We start from the raw sequence: 10,686 nt of genomic DNA on the forward strand, positions 1-10,686 counted from the left end.
GGTGCTGGAAGAGATAGGTGGTAGTGGCTCCAGGCCGGCAGCTCCAAGCTCTGGAGAGTCCTGCAGCTCCCTTTGTCCTGCAGGCAGCCTTTGTGTGCTATACCACCTATTCTCCAAGGTGTGGTACACTGCATGGGCTAGATTGTTGTGGACCACACAGCAGCACTGGGTCCACCTAGTATTGCAATGCTGAGCCTTCTGGGTGGACATGGGTGGATATCAGCAGTGCTCCAGGACAGGAGATGTAGAGACTCTTGGATCCCAGGGTAGTAGTCTGGTGGGGGCTATGCTCTCAAATGGCATCTTGCTGCAGCTGCTTGGTTCTTGGAGGGTGAGTGGGACCCATTGTGAATTCTTCCCTGGAAGAATTCAGTTGCATACACTCTAGGCATTTCCCTGTACTAGGTTCAGGGCCTATGATGGCTGAGGGGCTCTCCTTTGCTAGGATGGCAGGCATCAGTAGTGGGAATGCAAGCCTCTAGAGATACCTTGCATATTTATCCCCACAGTGAGAAGTTCCTCTTATCTTTGAACCAATCCCACCATTATTTCTTTTTTATGTCATATACAAAACACAATTTAAAATAGATTATATGTCTAAAATTTACAAGTTCGATTTACTCATCTTCTGGAAGAAAATCTAGGATAAAATCTTTGTAATCTTGGCTTAGGCAAATTTTTTTTCAACAGGACACCTAAACATAAACCATGAAAGAAAAAATGATTTAGACTTAAAACTTTATGCTCTCATAAAATTTGATTTCATTTAAGGAAATGAAATCAAGACACAGACTGAAAGAAAATATTTGTTGTTTAACCAAAAGGAACTTGTATCCATAATATATAAATGTCCTTGCAATTCATTAACATTATTAAGTAACAATTCATTATTAGGTACAATTAAAAATTGGTCTGTAATCCCAGCCCTTCGGGAGGTCGAGGCAGGTAGATCACAAGGTCAGGAGTTTGAGACCAGCCTGGCCAACACAGTGAAACTCCGTCTCTACTAAAAATACAAAAAGTAGTCGGGCATGGTGGCTCATGCCTGTAGTCCCAGCTACTCGGGAGACTGAGGCAGGAGAATAGCTTGAACCCAGGAGGCGGAGGTTATGGTGAGCCAAGATCGTGCCACTGCACTCCAGCCTGGGCAATAGAGGGAGACTCTGTCTCAAAAAAAAAAAAAAAAAAAAAAAAAAAAATTGGTAAAATATGTGACCAGATACAAAAAATATGTGATGTCTAGTCAAAAGAGAAAAGTACATTAAAATACATTTTGATACCATTACATACATATTAAAATGGTTTATATTGAAAAAAATTGGTAATAGCAAGTTTTAACTAAGATGCACAGCAATTGGGCATTTCATACTTTTTCTGATGGAAGTGCAAAGTGATAAAATAACTTTGGAAAACAGTTCCAAAGTACTATTCTCATATATGACAGTTTCATATAAAGTTAAATATAATTTAACATATGACTCAGCAATCCCATTTCTAAGTACTTATTCTTGAGAACTGAAAATGTAGGTCTACCCAAAGACTTGTACTTGAATGCTTATGGTAGCTATATTCATAAGAGTCAAAAAATTTAATAAAAAATTTGGTACTTCAGTTCAATATCCTTTCAGAAATAAAAAGTGATGAACTAGTATATACAACAATATGGATTAAATGTAAGTGCTTACTGTTTGATTCTTTCTATATGAAATTCTAGAAAAAATGAAATTATAGTTACAGAAATTATATCAATAGGTACCAGAAATCAGTAGTTACAAAAAGAGATTGACTTCAGATAGTCACAACATAATATATTGAACTGATGGAAATATTATGTATCATGATTTTGATGGTCATTACATGATAATACATGTCAAAACTTACTGAATTGAGCACATAAAATTGGTGAATTTTATTGTATGTAACCTATATTTCCAAAACCTTGGTTATAAATTTAAATATATGACAAATGACAAATAAAATTTGAATAAAAACTCAAGAAGTTTTACTAAAATTTTAAAAAGGAAGAAAGAAACATTTGTATGTATGAATATCTGGCATACCCCAGATCAACTGACAATATTCATAGTTCTTGTTGGGAATGATTAATGGAAAATAGCTTAATTGTATCTCATATACTTTAGAAACTTTGAAAGTTAATGAAGAGTTAATTTATTTCTAAAACAATTGGTTGGACAGCTTAGATTGAACTTATATGTTTTTAGTACATATTACATTAGTAAAAATTAGAAACATCAATTCAGTACAAAGAATGCAATTGATACTAAGGGCAGTTATACTATGAAATTATCTCATAATCAATTTAAAGTTAATGTGTGTCAATTGAAACCTTTTAACATCTTCTTATGCAACCCTACCAATATGTATCTTCCTAGTTACTCAGAAGTAATCTTTAATTTAGAAGTTATCTCTAATTTCTCTCTTTTCCTTACTCACTATATAAAATCTATCAATATGTTTGGCTAGGACTACTTCAAAATATGCTCTGAATCTGATCATTTCTCATGAGCTTTATTACAATAATCATAGTTTCAACTCTTCATCAGCTCTTTCCTGAACAATCACAATAACTTCCTAACTAGTCTCCCTGTATTCATTCTTGCCCCCCTACCATACATTCTCTGCAAAATTTCCTGATTGACATTTCAAAAGCCTACATTAGATCACTTCTATCCTCTGCTTATAACCCAATAATAGTTTTCCACAGCATTTAGGCTAATATCAAAGAATTTTCTCAAGATTATAAGGCCCCTTATATCATACTGTAAAATGGATACATTTTTGCGGTTAAAAATAGCAAAATTTAATAATCTTGCTTTATTAAAGGATTTATATTTTTGAAATATGAACTTGGTCTTAAATTTATATGGCAAAAGACTGGTGTGTGTATATGTACATTATTTTTTAAATTTACTTAGCATATGTATGGGACCTGTAGCATTACTTGCCTATATTATGTGTCCAATAAAAATGAATTAAATAAAGATATGAATTAGTGAGTAGGAATGTAATTATGTATAAATCTGAATTTTGGTAAGTCAAACTCTTATTTCCTGAACACTTATTTACTTAACACATCTTAAGTTAACTTGTAATAGTATTTATGCTTTAGAATGATACACAATCATTTTATACATATTAAACATTAGCCTGTGAACAAAACATCATAATAATTATGCCAGAATGTACCTTTCAATAAAAAGAACTTTGTAAACACAATGATGTAAGACCAATGGCACAAGCCAAGATACAGATACTTGAATTGTATACACATGTTATACTTAAAATCACAAATGTAATCCTAATCCTCATTAACAAACTTTTTATATCACTCCCAATTCCAGATTGTAATCAATCTTCATAGAATTATAGAGCTACCTAGAGTAGGAAAAATTCATAAATTAAATCACAAATCAAGCCATAAATCTGAGAATGATTCATTATCTAATCTGTTAAGGCAACAGTTCTCTGTGTGTAGTATGGAAACATGCTGGAGGCACTGAGATCCTTTCAGGAAGTCTATGAGGTCAAGACTATTTCATATTAATACTAAGATGTTTGCCATTTTACCCTCATTTTCTCATGAGTGTACTGTGGAGTTTTCCAAAGGCTACATGAAATAAGATATTGTAACAAATTATAAACAGACACAGATATGACAGCCCAGCTATTCTCTATTTAGCCAATAATTCAAAAGATTTGCAAAAGTATAAAAAATGTCATTTTCACTATATTTTTAGAGAAAGTATATTTTTATAAAGTATGTCTTTTGTTAATATGTAAAGGGCTTATTAGTATCATTTTAAGTGAAATAATAAATACATATTTTAAATTTTATTTTAATTTCTAATATGGTGAATAATGATAGATATAACCCATACAAACAAAAGCTTATTGGTGCCCTCAATGGTTTTTTTTTTTTTTTTTGAGATGGAGTCTGGCTCTGTCACTGTGGCGCCATCTCGGCTCACTGCAACCTCCAACTCCCTGGTTCAAGGGATTCTCATGCCTCTGCCTCCTGAGTAGCTGGGATTATAGGCATGCGCCACAATGTCCGGCTAATTTTTGTATTTTTAGTAGAGATAGGGTTTCACTATGTTGGCCAGGATGGTCTCGATCTCCTGACCTCGTGATCCACTCGCCTCAGCCTCCCAAAGTGCTGGGATTACAGGCGTGAGCCACCATGCCTGCTGGTGCCCTCAATGATTTTTAAGTGTATAAAGAACTCCTGAGACAACATAGATTGAAAAGTGCCGTATGAAAGAACCTCTGAAAAATTTTGTTGTTGTTTTTGAGATGGAGTCTTGCTCTGTCACCCAGGTTGGAGTGCAGTGGCGCAATCTCGGCTCACTGCAACCTCCGCCTCCTGGGTTCAAGCGATTCTCCTGCCTCAGCCTTCCAAGCAGCTGGGACTACAGGCACGCATCACCACACCTAGCTAATTTTTGTATTTTTAGTAGAGACCGGGTTTCACCATATTGGTCTCGAACTCCTGACCTTGTGATCCACCCACCTTGGCCTCCCAAAGTGCTGGGATTACAGGTGTGAGCAACCGTGCCCAGCCTGAAAATCTTTTAAACAGATTTTATCACTTATCCTCATCCCAGCCCTACTTTCATAAACACAGAGAAATAATACTACATTATTTTATTAGGTATAAATAAAAGACTGCAAAAACTCTTTGCGCAATGCTCAAGAAAAGTTAGCTATTATTATGACTGTTGTTATTTACAGAATCATGGTTTAGAACAAGAAAGAAATATTTTAACATAATACATAAGATATGTACCTGAATCATGTAATAAAAACAGGCTAAAAGTGATATTTAATTAAATCTACTGTGTCTACATATTTTTGACTGTTTTTACACTTCAGACAATTTTGGGTAAATAGATGTAGCATTAAAAAGGAAAGGCAAGAAAAAATAGCTCATACGAATCTAAAATGCTGGTTTATTTATGAGAAAATCAGAAACACAAATTTGAGGGAAAAGAGTCTTAAAATGCCTTCTTAGTATTTTGAGGTATACTTTAAGATAAGTATGCATTTTCATTTTATGGTAAATGGTGGAGGAAGAGAATACTATTTCATGTTCAGATATAAATTTGTATGAGAAAAATTGATAAGAATTCTGATGAAACATGTTGACTAAAATCTTATAGTTTGGTAGGCTGTTTAACAAATTACTTCCAAAAACCAAGTTGCCTGGCAGGAGTTATTTGAAGTCATCTGTAAATATTTGACTTGATTTTATAATATTTGTATACCTACAGGGAAACTGGAGGAAAATGATACTAAAACATTGCCCCATGGAACACTGAAAGAAAAGAGTAAAGGAATGGGAATGAAGATTGCTTTCTTCTCTAGGCCTTACAACCCATTCACCCTAGAGCCAAAATTAGACTTTCTCAAAGGATAGAAATTCTTAAAATTACTATATCATGCTTCTGAATGACTTTGGGGTAAACATCTCAATTGGTTCAGCTTACACTATTCTGATTGAAAAAATTAAACTTCAGGTCTTCAAAAAGTCCATGGAAAAAACATGTTATTAAAAATGATGCATGGATTTCAAATGTTTTGCATAAAAATAAACTCATACTCACTTGTTATAGCATGTCTAAACAGGATCTAGTCTAAGGTATGAAGAAGGATAAGACACCAGTTTGAAAAGAGCCCCAATTACAGCAACATGAATTCTATTATAATTGAAGCAAGAACAAATATTAAATTATGGTGAAGAATGGAAATTATGGTGGAAGAATGGTAAAATTAATGATGCTTTATGAAAAGTTTATGGGGAAAATGCCCTCCCTCCAAATCAGCAGTTTATAAATTGGTAACTTTTTTTAAGAAGGGATGAGATAATGTTAAAGATGAAGCCTTCAACAGCAGAACATCCACATCTATTGGGAGAAAAAAATGCAGGTTTTTCATGCTCTAATTGAAGAGGACCAATGATTAACAGCAGAAACAACAGCCAACACCATTAACCAACTAGATCTAATGGACATCTACAGAGGGCTCCATGAAACAATCACAGAATATACATTCTTCTCATCCACACATAGAACATACTCTAAGATCAACCATGTGCTCTGCCATAAAGCAAATCTCAATAAATTTTTAAAAAAGGAAATCATACTAAGCACACTCTCAAACCATAGTGCAATGAAAATAGAAATCAAAACCAAGAAGGTCTCTCAAAACCACAAAACTACATGGAAATTAAAAGTTGCTTCTGAATGACTTTGGGGTAAACATCTTAATTGGTTCAGCTTATGCAATTCTGACCGAAAAAAATTAAACTTCAGCAAACTTGCCACTCGATGAATGCCGAAATTGTTGTGCCCAGATCAGCTGCAAAGAAGATCAGAGCTTTCATTAGAAATTTGAAACAAGTGGGATCAAGAACTTGAAGGATTGATTCAAAGAATTGTAGCAGGAGATGAAACATGGCTTTACCATTACAATCCTGAAGACAAAGCACAATCAAAGCACTGGCACCGAAGAGGTGGAAGTGGTCCAGTCAGAGCAAAAGCAGACTGGTCAAGAACAGAGGTCATGGCACCAGTTTTCCAGGATGCTTAAGGCATTTTGCTTGTTGACTTTCTGGAGAGCCAAAGAACGATAACATCTGCCTATTACGAGAGGGGTTTGACAAAGTTAGCAAAAGCTTCAGCAGAAAAATGCCCAGGGAAGCTTCACCACAGAGTCCTTCTCCACCATAACAAGCTCCTGGTCGTTCCGCACATGAAACACAAGCAATTTTGTAAGAGTTTCAATGGAAAATCATTAGGCATTCACCTTACAGTCCTAATGTGGCTCCTTCTGACTTCTTTTTGTTTCCTAGGCTAAAAAATCTGTAAAGATGACCCAGTTTTCTTCAGTTAGTAGCGTAAAAAAGATTGTATTAACATCATTAACATGGTTAAATTGCCAGGACCCTCAGTTCCTTAGGATGGACTTAATGGCTAGTAACATTGCTTTAAAAAGTGTCTTGACAAGTATACATATGTAACAAACCTGCACGCTATGCACATGTACCCTAGAACTTAAAGTATAACAAAAAAAAAAAAAAAAAAAAAAAAGAGAGAGAAAAGTATCTGGAGATTGCAGGCATAAGATAAACCTATACATCTAGATTAGATCTTGCAAATAAAGAATATGAAAATCCAGTCAAATGTCTTAATGAATTCCTTTTCTCAGAGAATGTTAGTGGAGAGAACTGAAAATTTGCCAAAATGACTGAAATATTTCACATTTCCTGAAAGACTTTTGCAAATGGAAACAATTTCACCATGTGCTGTATTCTTAACTAATGGGGATTAAGTCTGATGAGCATCAGGAATTGCATTGCAAACAGAATGTCTCAGCATTTTAGCAGTGACTTGTTGAAATATTTAGAAATATTTACCTCAAATTTTTATGGGTAGAACATATCTCTGAATGTTATGAAAACTAGTGAATTGAATAAATTTTATGTTTTATCTTCAAATATAAATATCAAGGAAAAATACATTTCTAAATAAAAGTATATAATTACCCATTAAATTATGTTCAGTGGCATACAGAGATAGCACATTAGGAGTGGGTACAATGAAAACATTCTGAGAACATTATTTTATTGTTGAAGAAGCTTTGAAAAACTTGGTGAGAAAAAGCAAGGTATTCAAATTCTGATTTATTAATAAATTCCAGTCTATATTGAAAAAAAAAAAGTGTCTTGAATTTGATGAAGCTTATATTGATAAATAAAGTTTATATTTATTTGTATCTTTTAATTCAATTTTTCATGAAAAATGTAATGTTTATATAGGTGTATATGTATGTGTACACACACACACACACATATATATATGATTTATTCGTTTTGGAGAATTAATGGACTACCAGCTAGCATACACCACTGAGCTCAAGTTTACCCTAGATTATTTGACAAACTCTGACTTCATATGAAATTATAAAGGTTAGTAAAGTCACACTGTACTATATGGAAAAGTGAACTTAAATTAGTAGAGGAACTAGGGTAACAAATACTAATTAGTTTGAAAACACTTGGAAAGCAAAGTGGCTTTAATGTCATTTAAGAGAGGATTGGTATTCAAGATAAGTCTAAAATCCCCTTGATAAGAAAGTGAAGAAAAGTACATTAATGTATATTAATAATTACAGTAATAGAATATCACTGTAATAATGATAGAAAATATGTAGAACTTAAAATTGAATAAATATCCCAAATTGAACAGAAATTTATTGCAGTGTTGCAGGTAAATGGCCTCTGATTATTAAAATTCATTATGCATACAAAGAATGTGTTGATGTAAAGGAATTTTACAATAAATGCACAAGAAAGCTGAAATAACACCAGAATTATTGATAGAACTCATGAAAGCAATATGCAAGGAAGAAGTCTTTACCAGCACATATTGAGTGGTAGAATCTCAAGGTAAAGTTTTTCCTCCTAATTTTATTTTATCGTTGTTTAATATAATGAAATTAAGCATGGGAAATTTATTTTGAAATCATTTTTTTCTTTCACCTCTGCAGACTGAGCAACCTTTTGAAAACAGATGGTATTAAGCATAACTTTGTCTATATAGAAACACATTGCTGGTCATGGGAATACAGTTATACCATGGCAGTTCTACTTTAGCCCTGATCATCTCGCTAGTGGCAATCACTGTTAATTTTTTGTGTATATTTCCAGACATTTTCTATATCTTCATATGTCAGAGATTATTAAAAAATTAATGACTAGTATAATATGGCTCTAACATAATTTATCAGATCTGCTCCCAACTGTTGGGTATCAAGTTATTTTAGGTTTTGTTATGGAGAGTGTTTTTAATTTTAAAATAATCAACTGTCTTTCATGTTTCAACATCTTATCTGAAAAAATTGTTAATGTGAGACATCCCCTATAAGATGGATCTATTTTAGTATGATTACTAAATGCTTATGGTTTTTCAAAATTGAAGGAAAATAAATTCTGAATTAGGATAAATTTAGGAAGTCAATGCCACTCTGGAAGTTCAGAATGAATTCTAGACACTAGAGTGGAATTGAGCCTGCAGGTCAGGAAAATATATGACATCTCTATATCTTACTAGGATTAACTGAATTGATGTTAAAAATGATATTTAGTCATCTGGACTAGATTACAAATGTTACTTTCATTTATGATATAGCTGAGGTATTGAAGCTAATGTCTGTGTGACATGACACCAAAGGAAAATGGCAGGTTTCCCATTTAAGACTCATAAATATATTGCCTCATTGATTGATACCTCTAACTAGGCTCACAGGGACTGTTCCTGTCCTAAGGTGTCAGGATACAGGATCCCAGTGGAGTGAGGACTAAGTTAATAGAGAAACTCCAAAATGTTGTTTAAATAAATCTAAATTAATAATTGGTTGCTAAATCTATGACACTGCTGAGTTTCTTTTATATTATTTTTAATCTACGTGTAGTAAAATGATGCACTATACAATATAGTCCTATTGTTGGATAATGTTCCAAACCAGGTAAATCTCTGTGTATGTGGTCTTGAAAGTATAACAAGCATTTCCAACAAATGCTCATATCTACTGGTAAAATGGATTGTCGGGTTTTGGTGGATTTCAAAATCTCTGCAATTGCCTAGTGAAATTTCCAGCTTGTGCTAAACTCCATGCTTGGAAGGATAATACTGACCCTGCACCTGTCATTGAGGCTGCAGATGGTGCACGTAACACACACGATTGCCTTCAAAACAGGAAGGAGGAGGAGATGAAGGAACAGATTGCTGTGTGAAATGAACACACACGTCCAAAAGGCTAATTATTTGTTCCCTAAAACTATTTCCAGTGTGTTGCATCCTTAAACAGTGAGGCTCATTTCTGTGCATAATTAAAAAGCCAAAGAAAATTTACTACAGCAAATGCAATACACAAATACATTGCGGTTTCATTCACCAAAATGCATACTTTATAATCTTTTGAAATTATTTTTGTTTGTGGTAGGGAAATGCAGATTATGGATTAAACTTTCTCATATAAATTATGAATAGATGAAACATTTTTCTGCTCTTAGGAAACAGAAAAATTGGTATTAGTTTCAGTATAATTCTTTCAGATGACCAAATTATTCTAGAGTATTGACTTAATCAAATAACATTTAAAAAGGAAATAGCTACCAAAAATAGTTTGGCATTGACCTTAAAATATAAAGTTAAACAGCATTATCACACATAATCAAAGTAGAATTTATTTTATCTTGAGAAATAGAAAATGAATAATACAGATATTAAAAATACATTTGAGCAATTATTAGGTAGTAGTGACAAAAATATTTTTCATCACAAATGAAATATATAGGCTGATAATTCAAAATTCAAATTTTTGGGTGTGAAAAATAACTTAAAATATATAAAATACATGATTCAGTAGTGGTAAGACATCTACATTTAAAATCAATATATCTAATTAAGCTTAAACTATTTTATAGTAAAGTATATTCATAATTACTTAGTAAAAACAATTTCCTTACACTATGATGTGTGTTTGTACATTTGTATTTGTGTGTGTGTCTGTGTGTCTGCAGGTACACTTATTTACTCATTTTAAATGTTTTAGCATGATAAAATAATTTATTCCCTAATTGTATTTTCCTATGCCATCGTTCAT

This window comes from Piliocolobus tephrosceles, chromosome 12 (genome assembly GCF_002776525.5).
Source record: "Piliocolobus tephrosceles isolate RC106 chromosome 12, ASM277652v3, whole genome shotgun sequence".
Lineage (NCBI taxonomy): Eukaryota > Metazoa > Chordata > Mammalia > Primates > Cercopithecidae > Piliocolobus > Piliocolobus tephrosceles.